This window comes from Lactuca saligna, chromosome 5 (assembly GCF_052625555.1).
Source record: "Lactuca saligna cultivar CGN05327 chromosome 5, ASM5262555v1, whole genome shotgun sequence".
NCBI classification, from domain to species: Eukaryota; Viridiplantae; Streptophyta; class Magnoliopsida; order Asterales; family Asteraceae; genus Lactuca; species Lactuca saligna.
The window spans coordinates 84,264,500-84,288,377 of NC_136421.1; positions in this window are offsets into that span (position 1 = coordinate 84,264,500).

Consider the following 23,878-nt stretch of genomic DNA (forward strand, 5'->3'; position numbering starts at 1 on the left):
AGTCATAGGGTCCGACTCGCCGAGTAGGGACGAGACTCAGGACACGTTTTAAGTAGGCGACTCGACGAGTCCACATCATGGACTCGGCGAGTCACCGCTGCGGGATGAAACCCTAAGTTCAAGGGCTTGCGCCCTATTTAAGCCCTCATTCCGCCCCCAACTCGTCCCCATTCACCCCAGAGCCCCCCCTTACATCGTTTCCCTTGTTTCCCTTGAGAGTTTGAGGCATTTTAGTGTGTTCTTGAAGGTGTTGAGGAGAAAGAAGAGTAGATCAAGAAGAGGAGAAGGAGATCAGCCATCTTTGGGTCATTTCAGCATTTCCTTTGAGGTATAACCCGTTTTCCCCTTGACTCTATGCTTAAAACTTCATTTGGGTTCTTCTTAGTCAATTCCTCAAGTGTGCATGTGCTTATTATGGCGTAATAAGGCGTTTGGCCTTTGGATCTGTGCAATATTAAGCTCCAGGAGCTCAGATCTGTGAGCTTTATGGCCCCATGTGGCTTGTTATGTCACACCCCCAAACCAAGGATGGCGGAAACGTCTGGGGGTGGAGGACTTCATGTACAGTATCACAACAACGTGTATAATAGTGCTCAAAGTAAAAAAACAACCACCATATATATAATTGCAAAAGTTACACCAAAGTATATGTTTACATGTTTCAAAAGCAATTACATTATGATGACAAAATAAATCGTTGACGGTTTAACGTCCCATCCTCAAAGCGATGAAGTTTTCCTGTTTCACTGATTTCCTGAGAATACAAGTAGTTTTAAAAAAAAGTGTCAACACAAAGGTTGGTGAGTTCATAAGAGTTTTATTTGAAGTAGAAACCGCTTTTCCTTGTAAAATCGATATAGTTTGATTTCCAGAAAATCCAATATTTTCTTAGTTAAGTGTGAATAGAAATATTCCTACATGATGCATTAATGAACCCTAGAGTGACCCGTAGAGTTCCTCTATAATCGTCCAGTGTATATAAGTTATATGAGATTTAAATTAGATAAAACGTTGAATATAGTGGGTCTGCCCTAGGTCCACAACCCAACGAGGAACAGGAGATGAGGCGGGCACCACCAATTCTAGGCCAACCAAGACTAAATTCTTATATGACTCAAACATATACACTCAGCGACTATAGTTGAAGTCTAACAATTCTAGAGGAAGAATAGTTTTAATATCAATATAACTTTGTATAGAGACCCGGTACTTTGTATCTGTACCTCTTTTTGTATAGAGACCCGGTACTTTGTATTTGTACCCATAGAGATAAAAGGTGATTTTAAATCAACATAAAACTCATTTAGGTTTTAAAAAATAAAATCCCGTAAACTTATGGATTGTTCCCTATGTGAGCCGTTATAATCATACTATGACTATGTGAACCTGCCACGACGTTCTCAGTGTCGCGAAAAATGAAATGACATTTGTCACCCGTAGACCTGCAGGTCCAACTGTAGCTAGCAGAAAGGTGTGGGGTGTCAAACCCAATATAGATCTATATACAAGTATCACGTTCTCCCTCAATGAGATTCTGATTATAACTACCAGGAATTATATCCCGCACTCGGACGTACGGGGAGAGAGAGTCTCACAATATAGGTTAACAAGTTTACTTGAAATGGGTGCGAATATGAATCTTTCTTGTATGAATGTACCCTTTTTGTACGAGTGCGTTGAGTGATGTATCCTAAACTATACCTATTATAGTTTATCTAAAATGTATGTAATATGTATGAATTCTTTTATGGAAATGTAATAGTATTGTGAATTTATCAAACTATACATTTTATAGTCTAATGATACGTGTTCCAAAATGAATGTATAATATTTAATATTTAATATGAATGTCTTAATTCCAGTTCATAATGATAAACTAACATGGAAACACATTCAAATCTTAGAACTTATGATTATACACTTTGCTCAACATAATACAAAGTGTTATGATATTTACATGCTGTTGGCTAACTTTAGCCATTCTGCCCTGTATTTGGAAAAATCATAGAAAAATCATACGAAGTCGAAAACTAGATCTGTAAATTCTGAGAGTTCAAAAAATGTGTCTAGTTTGCTCATAATTTTTATCACAAATTAATATGACCTCTAACTTGAGTGAAAAAGTCCATAATCACAGACTGGTCCGGATTTTTGTTTGAAATGATAGGCAGTTTTGTAAAAATCACCATAAATTGTAGAAAAATCGTATGGAGATGTGCAAGTAGCCATTTAAAAGCTAAAAACTTGAACTATTTGCACCTTGTACAGTTTTGAAAACAAAAATAGTTAAGATGCCCAAAACAGTCCGTGAATGGAGTTGAACTTTTCTGATGAAGGCTGTTAGAAAAATTTAGATATGTTCTTAGTGTTTTAACTTGTATTCCCCCCCTGAAAACTTGAGAAAACATGAAAATGTAGGGGTATGAACTCACCTTAAGTGATTTCAGTAGATAAGTGTTGAAGAAGGAAAGTGTTCAACCCAAGAACACTTGAAGAATCACTTGAAGATTCGAAGATCTAACACAATTATGAGAGAGTTTGTCTAAGATATCCATGATTTGAGTGGTAATAAACGAGATAATCACAAAGAGAATGGATTATGCTTACCAAATGTGGAGGAAAAACTCGAGATCAGCCCTTGAATCTCGAATTTCTAGAGAGAGAAAGTGAGAGAGGAAAGAGTTTGATCTTCTTGTGAAATGAGAGCAATTGAGAGAAGTGAGGAGAGAGGGTGAATAATCAGCCCTCAAAAACGTGGGAAGAGGGTAAATTGAGTGTAAGGGAACATTGATGTGACATAGGTAAGGTGGGGAGGTATGGCTGGTCATAGAGTGATTGTGGAGTTGTTGATGCTCATTTTGCGAAAGTAAAACAATCGAGTGTTCGCATCTATGAGTCAATTTGAAGTCAATTCGGTTAATATTCGCATATGGGTTCAACATATGAATTTTTGATTTCGCAAGTTTAGAGTTCAAGAACTAAACTGTGTTCGCATTCTGGAATGAAAATTTTGTGAATCGCATTTGATTAATTAGCTTAAAATGCGAAGGTGATAAATGCGAAGGGATGCGAAGGGTGTAAGAATGAAGATGCGAAGTATTTCACAGTAGAATGCGAATTGGGGAAGAAAACAGAAGATTTCAAATATTGTCCCTGGAGTTTCGCATTTTTGGAAATAAATACTCAACTTCGCAAATGGGGTCATAAAATGATGAAATTGCAGAATTTTTAAAGAGATAAATGCGAAGGGATGCGAAGGGTGTAAGAATGAAGATGCGAAGTATTTCACAGTAGAATGCGAATTGGGAAAGAAAACAGAAGATTTCAAATATTGTCCCTGGAGTTTCGCATTTTTGGAAATAAATACTCAACTTCGCAAATGGGGTCATAAAATGATGAAATTGCAGAATTTTTAAAGAGATAAATGCGAAGGGATGCGAAGGGTGTAAGAATGAAGATGCGAAGTATTTCACAGTAGAATGCGAATTGGGAAAGAAAACAGAAGATTTCAAATATTGTCCCTGGAGTTTCGCATTTTTGGAAATAAATACTCAACTTCGCAAATGGGGTCATAAAATGATGAAATTGCAGAATTTTTAAAGAGATAAATGCGAAGGGATGCGAAGGCTTAGGAAATTTTTAACACAAACTTTTCTCCTGTGATGTTTTCCCATTAACATAGCAAGTTATACAATACGAACATAACACTAACCCTAATACACAAGGTTTAATAGAGTTGACCGGCTTGACTTGATGACTTTATTTGACTTTGAATTGACCAAAATTTGACGGTTGTCACATCATCCCCCCGTTAAAGGGAATTTCATCCCGAAATTTGCACTTCGAATGGGGATCTAGGAATTTAGAGGAAAGATGGGGATGACTTTTCGTAGCACAAGAATTTGATTATGGTGAGGAATGACCCGCCCGGTGTCACATGATTACTACAATGCATGCTTTAATCGATGCTAGATTTATCATATAAAGAAATTCGGGATTTAAATGTCGATGTTAGAAACACGTACTGATATTTGCGGGCAGTTCCGGAGTGGTTTCTCCCTCGGTGATTGCAAACACCCTCCCGCCACCACCAGCATCTCTTGTCCTTGGGCATTCCCTTATAAAGTGTCCCGTTTCTCCACACTCGTAACAGGTTGGGCTTGCTCCAGAGCCGGGTACCTGGTTGATGGGTCGTGCTGGTGCCTTACAGAAACGAGCTGTGTGCCCCTCTCTGTCGCAGTTTTTGCAATGCAACTTTCGGCAAGCCCCAGTGTGATGGAAGTTACACTTGTTGCATTTTGGAAGTGTTCCTGCGTATGGTTTCATGGGAGTTGGTGTGGTGAGGGTTGTGGCAGCATGAACAGTAAGGATCTGTTGCTTCTTAGCGAGGCCTTGGGTTGATTTGTCCTTCTTGTTGTCCCAAAACTTTCTTTCGTTGTTCCCTCCTCTTGCCTGGGTAAGGGTGGTTGCCATAGTGTCATGGTGGGCATGGTGGTCGATGAGTTGTTGTGCTAACTCCTTGGCGCTGTCGAAGGTAGTTGGTCTTGAGGCGAGCACGCTATCTTGAATTTCGGGGGACAATCCCCAGAGGTAACGCTCCAACTTTTTGTCTTCCGGGGTGACCATAGCGGGACAAAGGAGTGCTAGATCACAAAATCGGTTGGTGTAAGTTGTAAGGTCGGAGCCTGCCATTCTGAGATTCCATAGTTCTTGCTCCAGCTTTTGCACTTCACCTCTTGGGCAATATTCCTTCAACATCATCTTCTTTAAGTCCTCCCAACTTAACGAGTTAGCCACTGCAAGCGTAAGCGACTTAACTTTGCCGTTCCACCAAGTGAGAGCTCTTCCGATGAAGGTGAATGTCGCGTACTTGACTTTGCTCGCTTCGGGGCAAGCACAAATCTCAAAGATCGCTTCGGTCCTCTCGAACCATTGAATTAGTGCGAGGACACCCCCACTTCCATCAAAGGAATCGGGTTTGCCATTTGTGAAGTCCTTGTAAGTGCATTCCCTTGTGCGTCCTGCACTATCCCCGTGGTTAGGGTTTGTGGCTCCAGATCCAGCACCACCATTGCTATTTGTGCCAATTTGTGACATTGCAGCTACCACGGCTGCTGTCACTGCAGCTTGGAACATTTCAGGATCAAACTGGGGAGGTGGCGTCGGAGGTGGTGGCGCTGTGCTGCCCGAAGGTCTGGGTCTTTTCCTTGGTGGCATTTGTTCTGTCATGAGTTTGCAAAAAGGAAAAATGATCAGATGATAAGTTTCTACTGGTAAAGACAAGTCAGTTGTTATAGAATTTGATTTTTCCTGCATTTTTCTCCGATTTAAGAATTCCTTATATATAGTTCATAAAGGAAGTCCATATGAATGAACTTCACGAGTTAGTGGGTTTTGTGGTCTCTCTTAGATTTTTCACGAGTGTGATCAAGGCGCTTGGTGCGGATCGTATGTATTCTTGCATTTGCATCAACCTTTGCGATACTATGGAGAGTTGTTCTACCCAGAATCTCGTTTCGGGCAACTCTATGGACCAGGATTGGAAAAATTGTATCCGTTGAGCTTCCTTCGTTTATGTTGTAGAAGCTTCGTTCTCTATTAAACGACATATGTTGGTCTTGTTCTTTGCTCCAGGTTTCCAAGCACTCTACCCAAGGAGGCGTCGGGCCTTGAAAAGTTGGACAAGGGTTAGGATTCGGAACAAGAGTCATCGGGGTTAAGTTCTCCACTTCAAGGTTGGAGTTAGAACCATCAGCATAGCCTTCAGCTTGGTGACCATCTACAGGGGTTGGGTAATCATTCTCTGGCTCCTCTCCGAGCCATTTGGTATTGTCGTGGTTAGGGTAGTACGGGTCGTCGTGTGGATGGAAATCCAGCCATGATATCTTCGCGAGAAATGGGGATATAAGAAACAATTAAGCAAACGTACTAATTAGTTAATTATACGATGATCTTTATCAGGTACTTCAACAAATTGTTTAGTGCATACTAATTATATGTATTCGGGACAGGATAGACCTTCGAATAAGCGACCCTAACTCTAAATCCCCAATCCAACGAGAACAGGAAGTAGAGCAAAGATCCACAGATTCTAAGTCTATGACGTCCTGGATACATAAAATTTTAATGTATCCACTAAGCAACTATTGACCTATTGATAAAGATCTATTTAGTTCTCACATATGTAATTTTAATAATGCCAAAATACCCCTATGGTATTTCATTGTGGTAGTGTTGGTAAGTTTTTAGACTTGTTGCCACATCACAACCATTCTTGGGCATATGCTAATCACTCCTCGGACCAGCATAGTTGATCAGGCTATGCTATTCCCAAGACTGATCATACATCCCCAGGCTTACCTGTGATATCCAACAATCATTACTTTTGTTTTGTCCTAAAATGATGCTGACCTTAGTATGTATGCATGCATGTATACTTTTAACAAAAGTTATTTATTCTTAAAGGTATAGTGGTTTTGAAATCTTAAAATCAGAGACCTTAGTCCCAATGCATTTATAGTTTGTATATCTTATGTGGTTCGATATACTTAGTTCACTATAAACAATGCTCTGATACCAATCTGTCACACCCCCAAACCAAGGATGGCGGAAACGTCTGGGGGTGGAGGACTTCATGTACAGTATCACAACAACGTGTATAATAGTGCTCAAAGTAAAAAAACAACCACCATATATATAATTGCAAAAGTTACACCAAAGTATATGTTTACATGTTTCAAAAGCAATTACATTATGATGACAAAATAAATCGTTGACGGTTTAACGTCCCATCCTCAAAGCGATGAAGTTTTCCTGTTTCACTGATTTCCTGAGAATACAAGTAGTTTTAAAAAAAAGTGTCAACACAAAGGTTGGTGAGTTCATAAGAGTTTTATTTGAAGTAGAAACCGCTTTTCCTTGTAAAATCGATATAGTTTGATTTCCAGAAAATCCAATATTTTCTTAGTTAAGTGTGAATAGAAATATTCCTACATGATGCATTAATGAACCCTAGAGTGACCCGTAGAGTTCCTCTATAATCGTCCAGTGTATATAAGTTATGTGAGATTTAAATTAGATAAAACGTTGAATATAGTGGGTCTGCCCTAGGTCCACAACCCAACGAGGAACAGGAGATGAGGCGGGCACCACCAATTCTAGGCCAACCAAGACTAAATTCTTATATGACTCAAACATATACACTCAGCGACTATAGTTGAAGTCTAACAATTCTAGAGGAAGAATAGTTTTAATATCAATATAACTTTGTATAGAGACCCGGTACTTTGTATCTGTACCTCTTTTTGTATAGAGACCCGGTACTTTGTATTTGTACCCATAGAGATAAAAGGTGATTTTAAATCAACATAAAACTCATTTAGGTTTTAAAAAATAAAATCCCGTAAACTTATGGATTGTTCCCTATGTGAGCCGTTATAATCATACTATGACTATGTGAACCTGCCACGACGTTCTCAGTGTCGCGAAAAATGAAATGACATTTGTCACCCGTAGACCTGCAGGTCCAACTGTAGCTAGCAGAAAGGTGTGGGGTGTCAAACCCAATATAGATCTATATACAAGTATCACGTTCTCCCTCAAGGAGATTCTGATTATAACTACCAGGAATTATATCCCGCACTCGGACGTACGGGGAGAGAGAGTCTCACAATATAGGTTAACAAGTTTACTTGAAATGGGTGCGAATATGAATCTTTCTTGTATGAATGTACCCTTTTTGTACGAGTGCGTTGAGTGATGTATCCTAAACTATACCTATTATAGTTTATCTAAAATGTATGTAATATGTATGAATTCTTTTATGGAAATGTAATAGTATTGTGAATTTATCAAACTATACATTTTATAGTCTAATGATACGTGTTCCAAAATGAATGTCTAATATTTAATATTTAATATGAATGTCTTAATTCCAGTTCATAATGATAAACTAACATGGAAACACATTCAAATCTTAGAACTTATGATTATACACTTTGCTCAACATAATACAAAGTGTTATGATATTTACATGCTGTTGGCTAACTTTAGCCATTCTGCCCTGTATTTGGAAAAATCATAGAAAAATCATACGAAGTCGAAAACTAGATCTGTAAATTCTGAGAGTTCAAAAAATGTGTCTAGTTTGCTCATAATTTTTATCACAAATTAATATGACCTCTAACTTGAGTGAAAAAGTCCATAATCACAGACTGGTCCGGATTTTTGTTTGAAATGATAGGCAGTTTTGTAAAAATCACCATAAATTGTAGAAAAATCGTATGGAGATGTGCAAGTAGCCATTTAAAAGCTAAAAACTTGAACTATTTGCACCTTGTACAGTTTTGAAAACAAAAATAGTTAAGATTCCCAAAACAGTCCGTGAATGGAGTTGAACTTTTCTGATGAAGGCTGTTAGAAAAATTTAGATATGTTCTTAGTGTTTTAACTTGTATTCCCCCCCTGAAAACTTGAGAAAACATGAAAATGTAGGGGTATGAACTCACCTTAAGTGATTTCAGTAGATAAGTGTTGAAGAAGGAAAGTGTTCAACCCAAGAACACTTGAAGAATCACTTGAAGATTCGAAGATCTAACACAATTATGAGAGAGTTTGTCTAAGATATCCATGATTTGAGTGGTAATAAACGAGATAATCACAAAGAGAATGGATTATGCTTACCAAATGTGGAGGAAAAACTCGAGATCAGCCCTTGAATCTCGAATTTCTAGAGAGAGAAAGTGAGAGAGGAAAGAGTTTGATCTTCTTGTGAAATGAGAGCAATTGAGAGAAGTGAGGAGAGAGGGTGAATAATCAGCCCTCAAAAATGTGGGAAGAGGGTAAATTGAGTGTAAGGGAACATTGATGTGACATAGGTAAGGTGGGGAGGTATGGCTGGTCATAGAGTGATTGTGGAGTTGTTGATGCTCATTTTGCGAAAGTAAAACAATCGAGTGTTCGCATCTATGAGTCAATTTGAAGTCAATTCGGTTAATATTCGCATATGGGTTCAACATATGAATTTTTGATTTCGCAAGTTTAGAGTTCAAGAACTAAACTGTGTTCGCATTCTGGAATGAAAATTTTGTGAATCGCATTTGATTAATTAGCTTAAAATGCGAAGGTGATAAATGCGAAGGGATGCGAAGGGTGTAAGAATGAAGATGCGAAGTATTTCACAGTAGAATGCGAATTGGGGAAGAAAACAGAAGATTTCAAATATTGTCCCTGGAGTTTCGCATTTTTGGAAATAAATACTCAACTTCGCAAATGGGGTCATAAAATGATGAAATTGCAGAATTTTTAAAGAGATAAATGCGAAGGGATGCGAAGGGTGTAAGAATGAAGATGCGAAGTATTTCACAGTAGAATGCGAATTGGGAAAGAAAACAGAAGATTTCAAATATTGTCCCTGGAGTTTCGCATTTTTGGAAATAAATACTCAACTTCGCAAATGGGGTCATAAAATGATGAAATTGCAGAATTTTTAAAGAGATAAATGCGAAGGGATGCGAAGGGTGTAAGAATGAAGATGCGAAGTATTTCACAGTAGAATGCGAATTGGGAAAGAAAACAGAAGATTTCAAATATTGTCCCTGGAGTTTCGCATTTTTGGAAATAAATACTCAACTTCGCAAATGGGGTCATAAAATGATGAAATTGCAGAATTTTTAAAGAGATAAATGCGAAGGGATGCGAAGGGTGTAAGAATGAAGATGCGAAGTATTTCACAGTAGAATGCGAATTGGGAAAGAAAACAGAAGATTTCAAATATTGTCCCTGGAGTTTCGCATTTTTGGAAATAAATACTCAACTTCGCAAATGGGGTCATAAAATGATGAAATTGCAGAATTTTTAAAGAGATAAATGCGAAGGGATGCGAAGGCTTAGGAAATTTTTAACACAAACTTTTCTCCTGTGATGTTTTCCCATTAACATAGCAAGTTATACAATACGAACATAACACTAACCCTAATACACAAGGTTTAATAGAGTTGACCGGCTTGACTTGATGACTTTATTTGACTTTGAATTGACCAAAATTTGACGGTTGTCACATGTTAGCTCTAGATCTACCCTTTTGAGACATTTTGAGCCTTATAATCCATTTTGGTGCATATCCACACGTAAAGTTGGAAACTTTACGTGTGATTCGTGTCCTAGAAGCCCAGATCTATGAATGGCATGGACTGGAATCGAGCAAATCGGTATATTTAGGGAGTGCATGGCGACGACTCGGCGAGTCGCATAGGTGACTCGGCGAGTCTGGTCGCGAGTCGTCGATTTGGTCCCTTCTTCATGTGTCGAGTTGAACCTTGAGTCACAGGGGGTGACTCGGTGAGTTGGGAGCTGAACTCATCCATGTTAGGACTCGGCGAGTCAATGCCCTGACTCGGCGAGTCCAAGGCAATCTTCATAATCTCAAGAACAGACTCGGCGAGTTGTTCATACAACTCGGCGAGTCGCAGAATAAAGTGTTCTTCGGATGAAGATGAACTCGACGAGTTGTTCATACAACTCGGCGAGTAGGATGAAGGTGTTGAATGACAGTTAGAAGGAGAACTCGTCGAGTCATAGCCCGACTCGACGAGTAGAACCAGGGTCCCAGGTCATTGGTTGGCTAGGGACTCGGCGAGTAGTGATCCACTCGGCGAGTCGGGTCAACTGAAAGTTGACCCTAGCATTGGCTTAGAGCTAAACCAGGGGTAAAATGGTCATTTTACATAAAGGACAGTTAGCAGTGTATGATTAAGTATATTGTGGGAATTACAGCCGAGGAGTTTCCGGAGCAGCAGCAGCAGTAGTAGGTGATCAATTCCCACACAGACCAGCAGCTATTTCGAGGTGAGTTTCCTTTCAGTAGTAACGGGTCTAAGGCACCAAGGCCGGCCCGTATAGTTGAGACGTTAGCATTATAGTGTGGGCCGAGCCCGTATCTATTGGTCGAGTTGATTGTGATATATACCAGTATGATAGAACTGTTTATACTTGTTGTCTGCGTGATACTTGTATGATATGTGTTGACGGTTGGGTGTGGGCGAGGCCCGTATCCCTCCGAGAATGGAGTGTGGGCTAGGCCCGTATCTCCCAGGCGGCGAAGTGTGGGCGGGGCCCGTATCTTCACGAGTGTGGGCGGGGCCCGTATCTCCTAAATGCATGTTATTTGTTATATGCTGTATGGTATGGGGTATTATGGGGGAGCTCACTAAGCTTTGTGCTTACGGTTTCAGTTTTGGTTTCAGGTACCTCCTCAGCTAGGGGAAAGGAGCCGGCACGGTAGCAGCATGTCACACACACACGCATCCTCTTCGGTTTCCGCATTTACGAGCTTTTCTGGGATTGATACTCTGATTTTCTGATTAGTTGTATGTTTTGGTTTTCGGACATGGTTCAGTTTACATTATGGATGATTGAATGATGTTTAGTTATTAATATCTTCTAAAGTAACGTTTTTTTTAAACAAAATTTTTTTTAGAAAATTTGGTCGTTACAAGTTGGTATCAGAGCCCTGGTTTGAGGGATTCGGACACGCCTTCGGGAGTGTTTGGACTCAAATCGAGGGATTAAAAGGTTGTTTTTCCAAAAGAAATTGTTCTTTAAAAACCCGAAAGAGAGTCACAAGAAAGAGTAAAGTGTGTGACGTGCGCAACCGGCCGAGCTCAAGTAAGTATTCCCCATAGTACCCATACAAGTTTATATTATGATTATCAGCTTATGGAATATTGCATGCTAGAGTAGGCTAAGGATCTAGGAATGATGCCTTATGTGCCTGTTTATTTGCTACAGCTTATTGAATATTGCATGTTAGAATTGTGTAGACCGCAGTAGGATAGCCTGTGTAGGTTATGCCTGATAATATGAGCTTAGCATCCTATGTTAAGTGTCGTTTCTTGTTCTAAGAACAGTGTTAGCTCGAGTCTGTTTTTCCTTATCCGAATGCTGCTTGCTTCGTGCTTGGTGGGATTCTGAGTAATGGGAGTGGGCCACTAGGTAAACACGTCACACCACATGTAATCAGGGTTGAATAATCCCAGAGTGTTGGAACTGGCCCTATTGCGCAGCTCTTGTTTGAGTCCAACCGTTGTAGGGACGGAACCTTTACTTGAAGGATTATCTAATCCTCATTACATGTGATGGTGTTTAGGTGGTGGCTAACTGGCATTACGAGGAGACCTACAGCAGCTGAGGACCGGTTGTGTTGAACTTGGGTTTCACCTAGGGCAAGCCTAGGATGAGAATAGCGGAGGGTAGCAGTAGTGAAGGGGAGCTGGTGGAGTCAAGGAATTCCTCGGAGACGGTACGGATAGATGTGGAAGGTAGTATGGGCCCGTACTACTGAAAGCAGAGGATCCGTACCCGAGCCGAGGAAGGCCAAGACGAAACCAAGGAACCTGTAAGTAGTTGAGATCCCTCAGAAAGTAGCAGTACCACTAATGATTATTATTTGATGTTTTGCAGAATGGTGGTACTTCGACCGAGACCGACAGATGGCGGGTCAGGAGAGGGGTCAGGTTCGGGATCTGGCACCGAGCCGATTGAGGAGAGGTTGCGTGAGTTCATCACGTCGGAGATCACTAGGGGCATCCTTGAGTCGACCCCCATCATCTTTGGGTCGATCAAGGAAGGGATCGTGGAGATGATGGAGGATCGCCTACGGGCATTCAGGAGTGACTTGGCCTCCAGCCAGTCAGGACCTCGCACACTGTCCTTCAAGGACTTCAGGGGCAGTGGTGCGCCGGATTTCCATGGGGTGAAGGACCCCATTGTCGCCAGGCGGTGGATTGCGGATATCGAGTCCGCCCAGTTGATCAGCTTCTGCCCCGAGGGGTCGAAGGTGAGGTACGCAGCAGGGTGTTTACGGGACCGGGCCCGAGATTGGTGGGAGTCAGTGGGTGACTCGTTGGGAGCCTCGGCTATCGAGGCAATGACCTGGTCGGACTTTGTGGCTAGGTTCAGGGCAGAGTTTGCACCGGCGGTCGAGCTTCAGCAGCTGGCCAGGGAGTTCCTAGACATGAGGCAGACGACAGAGACCGTGGCGGAGATCACCGCCAAGTTTCGGGAGAGGGCTTTATTGGTGCCCCAGTATGCCGGTGACGAGGACATGAGGAGGACTCATTACCATGATATGCTACGAGCTGACATCCGGGAGCATGTTAGTTTTTCGGCCTGCCCTACCCTGGACTCTATGATTGCCAGGGCTAGAGAGAGAGTTAGATTTGGAGCACATCCGGAAACGGAGACTTGAGGACGGTCAGGCAGGAGGGGCTTCGGGGAAGAAGCCCAAGGGACTAGACGGTAGACCGAAAGGTCATTCAGGATCGAGCCGCTGCGGGAAATGCGGCAGGACGCACGTGGGGATGTGTAGGATGGGATCAGGAGGCTGCTACAAGTGCGGCAAGACAGGGCACTTTAGCAGGGATTGTACTGCTCCAGTTTCAGCTATTCAGACATCCGAGTTGCTGTGTTTTCACTGCAACCAGAGGGGCCACAAGAAGGCCAATTGCCCCCAGTTGTCAGTTGCAGCGCCAGTGAAGGCGCCGGCTCCAGCGACCCTGCGGATCACGGATGGCCGTCAGGGCAAGGCAGAGGCTCCAGTGGTGAGGAGTCGGGCATTTCAGTTGACTGCCGAGGAGGCACGCGCCGCGCCCGATGTGGTGACGGGTATGATTCTTTCCTTCTATCTTTTGCTTTATGTTGTTATGATAATTGATATGTGCTCCGTGTGTATACATGTGTATTAGGATCGTTCCATGTGAACGGCATTCCGGTTCAGGTATTGTTCGACTCGGGTGCATCCCGATCGTTCGTTTCCCTTGCTCTTAGCAAGAGATTTCATGAGGCTTCAGGCGAGTTAGATTGCCCGTTGGAGGTGGAGATTGCTGACGATCGATCGGTGCGAGCATCGATGGTGTTTCGGGATTGTGTTCTGCGACTGTTTGAGGAGCGTTACCTGGTAGATTTGGTTCCCATTCCTTTGCGTGGGAACAAGGTGATTATTGGTATGGATTGGTTGAGCCCTAATGGGGCAGTGATAGATTATGCACAGCAGCTAGTGCGAGTCAGGACCCCATGCGGGGGAGAGTTAGTGATTCATGGTGAGCGGCCGCAGTGTGGACCCACTGTGTGTTCAGCAGCGAGGGCTAGGCGTTACCTTCAGCAGGGATGCGCGGGTTATGTCGCGTACGTGATGGACACCCGGGAGGCGGGTAAGGCGACCGTGAGCGAGGTCCCGGTAGTTCGAGATTTTGCTGATGTTTTTCCGGAGGAACTACCTGGGATACCTCCGGAGCGACAGGTGGAGTTCAGGATTGACCTCATTCCCGGTGCGGCTCCGATAGCCAAAGCACCGTATCGGTTGGCTCCTCCCGAGATGCAGGAGTTGTCTACGCAGCTGCAGGAGCTGCTGGACAAGGGATTTATTCGGCCGAGCAGTTCGCCCTGGGGAGCCCCGATTCTGTTCGTGAAAAAGAAGGATGGGTCGCACCGGATGTGTATAGATTATCGGGAGTTGAACAAGGTGACGGTGAAGAACCGTTACCCGCTTCCGAGGATTGATGACCTCTTTGACCAGCTTCAGGGGCATCGTGGTTCTCCAAGATCGATTTGCGTTCAGGTTATCATCAGATGAGGGTCAGGGAGGAGGATATGCAGAAGACCGCGTTTCGGACGCGCTATGGCCATTACGAGTTTGTGGTGATGCCGTTTGGGCTCACCAATGCTCCTGCCGCGTTCATGGACCTCATGAACCGTGTATGCAGACCGATGCTGGACCGGTCTGTGATAGTCTTTATCGATGATATCTTGGTTTATTCCAAGACCCGGGAGGAACATGAGGAGCATTTGAGAGAGGTGTTAGAGACCCTGAGGAGGGAGAGCTTGTATGCCAAGTTCTCCAAGTGTGAGTTTTGGTTGCGCGAGGTGCAATTTCTGGGGCACCTCGTCAACCAGAACGGGATTCTGGTCGATCCGGCCAAGGTCGAGGCCGTGATGAAATGGGAGGTTCCGAAGTCCCCATCCGAGATTCGGAGCTTCCTAGGATTGGCGGGCTACTATCGGAGATTTATCAAGGATTTCTCCAAGATAGCCGTGCCCCTGACGCGGCTGACGAAGAAAGCCGTGGTCTTTCGGTGGGGACCCGAGCAGCAGGCTGCATTTGAGACGCTGAGACAGAGATTGTGTGAGGCGCCGATCTTAGCCCTGCCAGAGGGCGTAGAGGATTTCGTGGTTTATTGTGATGCGTCCATTTCCGGGTTGGGCGCGGTGTTGATGCAAAGGGGGCATGTCATTGCTTACGCTTCGAGGCAGCTCAAGCCTCACGAGGCGAACTACCCGACGCACGATTTGGAGCTGGGGGCGGTGGTATTTGCCCTCAAGATTTGGCGACATTACCTCTATGGGGTTCGGTGTACCATCTACACGGACCACAAGAGTCTGAGGTACCTCATGGATCAGCCCAATCTGAACATGAGGCAGCGTCGGTGGTTGGATGTGGTGAAGGATTATGATTGCGAGATCCTTTACCACCCGGGGAAGGCCAATGTGGTGGCCGATGCGCTTAGCCGCAAGACGGCGCCGATCAGGGACGCCTGTATGAGGATGACGGTGGTGACTCCCCTGTTGGAGCAGATTCGGGAAGCTCAACAGGAGGCGATCAAGGAGGAGCATCGGAAGAGCGAGCGTGTAGTAGGTCAGGTTTCCTCCTTCGATCATGATAGCCGAGGGTTATTGACACTACACCATAGGGTGTGGGTGCCATATCACGGGGGTGTGCGCCAGATTTTGATGGAGGAGGCGCACAAGTCCCGATTCTCTATTCATCCCGGGGCGACGAAGATGTATAGGGATCTTCGTCCAGACTATTGGTGGCCCTGCATGAAACGGGATGTGGCATGGTACGTTGAGCGGTGCTTGACCTGCAGGAAGGTCAAGGCCGAACATCAGAGGCCGCATGGCAAGATGCAGCCGTTGGATATTCCACTGTGGAAATGGGAAGATATCACGATGGATTTTATCACGAAGCTTCCCAGGACCGCGCGCGGAGTGGATTTGATTTGGGTCATCGTGGATAGATTGACCAAGAGTGCTCACTTTATTCCGATTTCGGAGAGCATATCGGCCGAGAAATTGGCCGACATCTATATCAGGGAGATTGTGGCACGGCATGGGGTGCCGGTATCGGTGATCTCAGATAGGGACGTGCGTTTTACTTCCAGGTTTTGGAAGAGATTCCATGACGAGTTGGGCACTCGTCTGCATTTCAGCACCGCCTTTCACCCGCAGACCGATGGACAGAGCGAGCGGACCATCCAGACCTTGGAGGACATGTTGCGGGCATGTGTTCTGGATTTCGGTGGTAGCTGGGATACCTATCTTCCCTTGGCTGAGTTCTCCTACAACAACAGCTACCACGCGAGTATCGACCGCCCTCCCTTCGAGATGTTGTACGGACGGAGGTGTAGGACCCCGATATGCTGGGGTGAGGTTGGTCAGAGGGTTATGGGGAGCACCGAAGTGGTGCTCAAGACTACTGAGAGGATCCAGCAGGTCCGGAGCAGGCTTCAAACTGCTCAGAGTCGGCAGAAAAGTTATGCCGACAAGCGTCGATCCGATTTAGAGTTCCAGGTTGGGGATATGGTCCTCCTGAAGGTGTCGCCGTGGAAAGGCGTCATCCGATTCAGGAAGCGGGGCAAGTTGGGCCCGCGATTCATCGGACCATTCAGGGTCTTAGCCCGGGTGGGCAAGGTAGCATATAGGCTGGACCTGCCAGCCGAACTTAGCCAGATCCACAGCACCTTCCATGTTTCGCAGTTGCGAAAGTGCTTAGTGGACGATTCTGCAGTAGTACCTTTGGAGGATATTCAGGTTGATGACAGCCTGAACTACATTGAGCGCCCAGTCGCAATCCTCGACAGGAAGTCGAAGGATTTAAGGAACAAGAGGGTGGAGTTAGTGAAGGTGCAATGGCAGCACCGCAAGGGTTCAGAGTGGACTTGGGAGCCGGTAGATGAGATGATGGAGCACTACCCCGAGCTGTTCCAGGACCAGGCGGCAGACTTCGAGGACGAAGTCTAAAACAAGTGGGGGAGATTTGTAGCACCTGGTTTCCGGTATGTGAATTTTGTTTGAGCATTGCCCTAATTTAGCCTTGGACTCGGCGAGTCATAGGGTCCGACTCGCCGAGTAGGGACGAGACTCAGGACACGTTTTAAGTAGGCGACTCGACGAGTCCACATCATGGACTCGGCGAGTCACCGCTGCGGGATGAAACCCTAAGTTCAAGGGCTTGCGCCCTATTTAAGCCCTCATTCCGCCCCCAACTCGTCCCCATTCACCCCAGAGCCCCCCTTACATCGTTTCCCTTGTTTCCCTTGAGAGTTTGAGGCATTTTAGTGTGTTCTTGAAGGTGTTGAGGAGAAAGAAGAGTAGATCAAGAAGAGGAGAAGGAGATCAGCCATCTTTAGGTCATTTCAGCATTTCCTTTGAGGTATAACCCGTTTTCCCCTTGACTCTATGCTTAAAACTTCATTTGGGTTCTTCTTAGTCAATTCCTCAAGTGTGCATGTGCTTATTATGGCGTAATAAGGCGTTTGGCCTTTGGATCTGTGCAATATTAAGCTCCAGGAGCTCAGATCTGTGAGCTTTATGGCCCCATGTGGCTTGTTAGCTCTAGATCTACCCTTTTGAGACATTTTGAGCCTTATAATCCATTTTGGTGCATATCCACACGTAAAGTTGGAAACTTTACGTGTGATTCGTGTCCTAGAAGCCCAGATCTATGAATGGCATGGACTGGAATCGAGCAAATCGGTATATTTAGGGAGTGCATGGCGACGACTCGGCGAGTCGCATAGGTGACTCGGCGAGTCTGGTCGCGAGTCGTCGATTTGGTCCCTTCTTCATGTGTCGAGTTGAACCTTGAGTCACAGGGGGTGACTTGGTGAGTTGGGAGCTGAACTCATCCATGTTAGGACTCGGCGAGTCAATGCCCTGACTCGGCGAGTCCAAGGCAATCTTCATAATCTCAAGAACAGACTCGGCGAGTTGTTCATACAACTCGGCGAGTCGCAGAATAAAGTGTTCTTCGGATGAAGATGAACTCGACGAGTTGTTCATACAACTCGGCGAGTAGGATGAAGGTGTTGAATGACAGTTAGAAGGAGAACTCGTCGAGTCATAGCCCGACTCGACGAGTAGAACCAGGGTCCCAGGTCATTGGTTGGCTAGGGACTCGGCGAGTAGTGATCCACTCGGCGAGTCGGGTCAACTGAAAGTTGACCCTAGCATTGGCTTAGAGCTAAACCAGGGGTAAAATGGTCATTTTACATAAAGGACAGTTAGCAGTGTATGATTAAGTATATTGTGGGAATTACAGCCGAGGAGTTTCCGGAGCAGCAGCAGCAGTAGTAGGTGATCAATTCCCACACAGACCAGCAGCTATTTCGAGGTGAGTTTCCTTTCAGTAGTAACGGGTCTAAGGCACCAAGGCCGGCCCGTATAGTTGAGACGTTAGCATTATAGTGTGGGCCGAGCCCGTATCTATTGGTCGAGTTGATTGTGATATATACCAGTATGATAGAACTGTTTATACTTGTTGTCTGCGTGATACTTGTATGATATGTGTTGACGGTTGGGTGTGGGCGAGGCCCGTATCCCTCCGAGAATGGAGTGTGGGCTAGGCCCGTATCTCCCAGGCGGCGAAGTGTGGGCGGGGCCTGTATCTTCACGAGTGTGGGCGGGGCCCGTATCTCCTAAATGCATGTTATTTGTTATATGCTGTATGGTATGGGGTATTATGGGGGAGCTCACTAAGCTTTGTGCTTACGGTTTCAGTTTTGGTTTCAGGTACCTCCTCAGCTAGGGGAAAGGAGCCGGCACGGTAGCAGCATGTCACACACACGCATCCTCTTCGGTTTCCGCATTTACGAGCTTTTCTGGGATTGATACTCTGATTTTCTGATTAGTTGTATGTTTTGGTTTTCGGACATGGTTCAGTTTACATTATGGATGATTGAATGATGTTTAGTTATTAATATCTTCTAAAGTAACGTTTTTTTTAAACAAAATTTTTTTTAGAAAATTTGGTCGTTACAAAATGGGTACCAAGTTATGTTTAAGTACAGCTTACCATCCGCAGACTGATGGTCAGAGTGAAAGAACGATACAAACACTTGAAGATATGCTGAGAGCATGTACCTTGGAATTCCTAGGTAATTGGGATGAACATTTACCATTGGTAGAATTTTCCTATAATAATAGTTTTCACTCGAGCATTAAGATGACACCTTACCAAGCTTTGTATGGACAAAAGTGTCATACGCCGTCTTGTTGGCTTGAGGCTGGGGAAAAGCAGTTTATGGGACCGGAGTTGGTTCATCGAACTGCTGAAAAGTTGAAAATAATTAGGGAAAGAATGTTAGCGGCTCAGGATCGTAAAAAGAGCTATGCTGACAAAAAGCGAAGACCAATGACTTTTGAAGTTGGGGATTCAGTTTTGCTTAAAGTCTCGCCGTGGAAGGGACTTATAAGATTTGGAAAAAGGGGAAAATTAAGTCCAAGGTTTATTGGACTTTTTAAAGTTCTTCAAAGGATTGGGAACCAAGCTTACAAGCTCAAACTACCAGAAGAACTGAATGGAATTCATAACACTTTTCATGTGTGTTATTTACGGAAGTTCACGGGGGAAGTTCCCGGCATGTTTCCACTTTCGGAGTTGAGAATCGATGAGAACAAAAGGTTGATTGAAGAACCAGAGGCAATTGTTGACCGAAAGACTAAGAAGTTGCGATGCAAGATGGTCGAGTTAGTGCTTGTCCGATAGAAACACACGAATGGGCCGAATCTCACCTGGGAGATGGAGGGTGACATGTTGAGTCGCTATCCGCATTTGTTTGTTGATGTGTGATTCCGGAGACGGAATCATTCTAAGGTGGAGAGAATTGTAACGCATGTGTTTCTAGGATTGCCATTTTTAGCAATGAAATAGTCTAGGTTAACCTTTGTAACCTGTTTTGAAATAATAAAAATGTATTATTTGAGTATTATGTGTTTTGTGCTTAATTGCTTAATTATGTGGTTTGATTAATTAAGATTAAAAATAAGCGTCAAAATTGAAGTATAAAATAAACTTGATATCTTTGGATAATATTGTAGTAGTTGAAACAAGGTTTCCGAAGATATAAAGAATGCCGAAATCCGAGTTATAACGAAGAAGTTATGACCTGTCGAAGTTTCGCGACAGAACCGACAACGCTGAATGACGTAAAAAGTGAAATTTACGTTAGAGCGATATTTAGCCTTAGTGATCTAAACGAGAATCGAAGATCTTGTTGTTAGTATCGAAGCGATAAAAAGTTAGGCGAGAACGGACGTCAAACGAAGAAGTTATGAATTTATAACGAAATTTTCTGTCCCAGCCTATTAAAAATAAATAATAAAAATAATATCAAAATTAGCCGACGGAGTCTAAACGAAAGTTGTAGAGCATAGTCTCTCCTTCGCGTGGATATAAAGAACGTCGAAAACGGAGTTCGTATGAAGAAGATATGAATTTTCGAAGTTTATTAAATAATTAATAATTAAAATTAATTATTAAATCCGGCATTATCCGAAGAGGAGTCACCGGACTCATCCGATGTACGCCATGCGTACTCGTGTACGCCCCGCGTACAGCGAAGCATGACACGCCTCGCACTCGATTTCTTCGGATGACGCATGCAGTGACGAATTCGGAGCAGTACTCCCCGCGTACTCCGAGGCCTCAGCCTCCTATAAATAGGATGCGAGGGCAGCCGACTCTTTTGCTATTTTTCTCCCTTCTCTCTCCCGTTTTGCATCAATTTGCGTGCCAGAAGTACCTCGAAGCCCAGGTAATATTCCCGAGTCCCGAAGCAAGTCCCGAGATCCCGAAGATCCCGAGAAGTGTGGTTCCCGAGCCGAAGCTCTGCCCGCGAGAAGTTCGATTTTTGTAGAGATCTTCCAGATCTGCTGAGGATTACTACTTTTGCAAGTCATAGTGCTGTCCGATCATCTTCTGATCAAGTGAGTGTATACTACCTTTCATAAACACGATAATAATACAAGTATGGTTTGAGTGTATTAAGTATATTGTTGTTTATATGTGTGAGTGTGTGGTTACTTTCTTCTAACGCATAATTATGAAGTATTTTATACGAAACACGTGTTATGTGTATATTTCGTTGTTATGTGTGTGAATGCATATTCACTTTCTTCTATCTTATAGATCTGATTATTTCTCTATGAAATACGTGTTATGTGAGTGTATCTCATCTGTTATGTGGAAAATGTATTGATTGAGCATGTTTTACAGGTTTTGAAAATATGTATAAAAATGTATGTTTTATCTACTAATATGTTGGGTAGAACATGGGTAGATAGTTGGTGTGTAATAAACAGATGAGAGGCCTCGATGTTGTTTTGATCCAGTCATCTAGCGGAATTTAGATGACGACCACAGATTTTTCTAGACAGTCCCGCGGAACGCTAGCTGGCTCATAACCTGTATGTGTTAATGAACTTGGGTGTTCATTCGTTGTATTCCATCCCCCTCATGGTTGCCTTATTTGACTTATATTGCTGAGGAACCCCCGAAGCATGTGTTGTCACCCCGAGGAAATATTCTTAGACTAGGTCCCTTGTGTTAGTTATTTTAGGGACATAAAGTGAGAATAATGGGAATGGGTAATTGGGTTATTGTTGGTTGATGAAAATTAATTTAATTATTTATTGTGGGTTGAAAACCCTATATGCTCACCAGGCTCCCAAGCCTGACCCACTCAATTTTATTTGAATTACAGGAAGTGGCACAAGGGCGTAAGATGGATGAACCATCAAGTTGTTTTGTTTACAAGTCTATATATGTATATATTTGTTGAATGACTTGTAATGTTATCGTTTATGCTTATTGGTCTGTATCGGAACATGACACCCTGAGTTTTGATTATATAATGAAAATACATTTCTTTTATGAAATGCTTTGGTAAACATTGTTTTATCATGTTTTGTTTTTGGGAACAAATTCCGCAACTCTTTCAAATCAAAAAGATTTACTCTGAAATTATTTTAAAAGCATAAATGAAAATCGGTCTTTTCTGGTCGAGATTTTGGGGATGTCACAATACAATAAACACAAAATGGATTTTCGGTCTCTTTCATGTGTTTTTCTTGGGTACAGTCCTACTCATCATGGTTATAGGTGCCTTGACCCACAAAACCGATCGCATCTACATAGCCCGTCATGTTCGGTTTGATGAGCAACATTTTCCCTTCTTACAAACCTTACAAACCTCACCCATACCACATTCTCCTTCAAATCCGTATGTCTCTAGTTACCCTACACCCGTTCCATCACCTGATACTAATATACCTACCACCATTCCATCTGATACACCTATTACATCACCCGACTCTACCATACCTACTACCACTCCTATTAACAACCCTCCTACTGAAGAATCTCCTTCCAGTCCCTCTTCCTCCTCATTTAACCAACCTACTGCTCCCATTAGCGAGCCGACTGCTACTGTGCACACCGATCAACCCCAAACTCGTGCACGACCACCCAATTTTTGTCAAAATCCCAAACCACGGGTTCCCTTTAACCCTTACGCATATACTACCAACACCTACTCCTCTGATAGTGAGCCCACAACCTTTGCCAGTGCCAACAAATCCCCTCAATGGCGGGCTGCTATGGCCGAAGAATACACAGCCCTAATGCGCAATGCCACATGGTCTCTTGTTCAACCTATTCCTAATGCAAATGTGGTTGACTGTAAATGGGTGTACAAACTTAAACGAGATCAAACAGGCAAAGTCACTCGTTACAAACCACGACTTGTCGCAAAGGGGTTTAAGCAACAACAGGGCATTGACTATTTTGAAACATTCAGCCCCGTTGTCAAAGCTACTACTATTCGTACAGTTCTTTCTCTTGCCATTACACAAAGATGGACACTTAGAGAGTTGGATGTTCAAAATGCATTCTTGCATGGAGAACTCAATGAGATAGTGTACTTATGCCAGCCACCAGGGTTCATTGATTCAACTAAACCTGATCACCTCTATTTACTTCACAAATCCTTATATGGGCTAAAGCAGGCACCCCATGCATGGTTTCATCGGTTAACCAAGGCTTTGCAATAACCTTGGGTTTCAAGGATCCAAAACCGATCCTTTACTCTTTATTTATTCCTCTAAGGGCACACTTTTATATATGCTGGTATATGTTGATGATATCATTCTTATAGGTAATAATTCTATTGACATTGATAAGATCATTAACAATCTGAGTCAAAATTTTGCCATTCAAGATTTGGGTTCGCTTTCATATTTTTTGGGCATTAAGGTAGTTCGAAAGAACTTGGACGTGATTTTATCTCAAAAAAATATATCCTGGATCTACTTCAACGGACAAATCTCTCACATGCAAAACCGGCACCATCTCCGATTACTACAACTGCAAATTTATATCTTGGAGATAGTCCCTTGTTTGACAATCCGGTTCAATATCGCCAAGTTGTTGGTGCCCTTCAATATGTCACCTTATCACGTCCAGACATTACCTATGTTGTAAATAAAGCTTGCCAGTGCATGCATTCACCGAATGAAAATCAATGGTCCGCTGTGAAAAGAATTCTACTATATCTTCATGGGACATCTGATTATGGGCTTCTCATCAAACATGACTCGGGGTCTATTCTTCATGCCTATACTAACGCATGTGCCTCATCTTTGTGTGCTTTCTCGGATGCAAACCAGGCTGGTAGTCTCGATAATCGTCGATCCACCGGGGGATATGCCATTTATCTTGGAAACAATTTGATCTCGTGGTCAGCTCGAAAACAACGAACTGTATCTC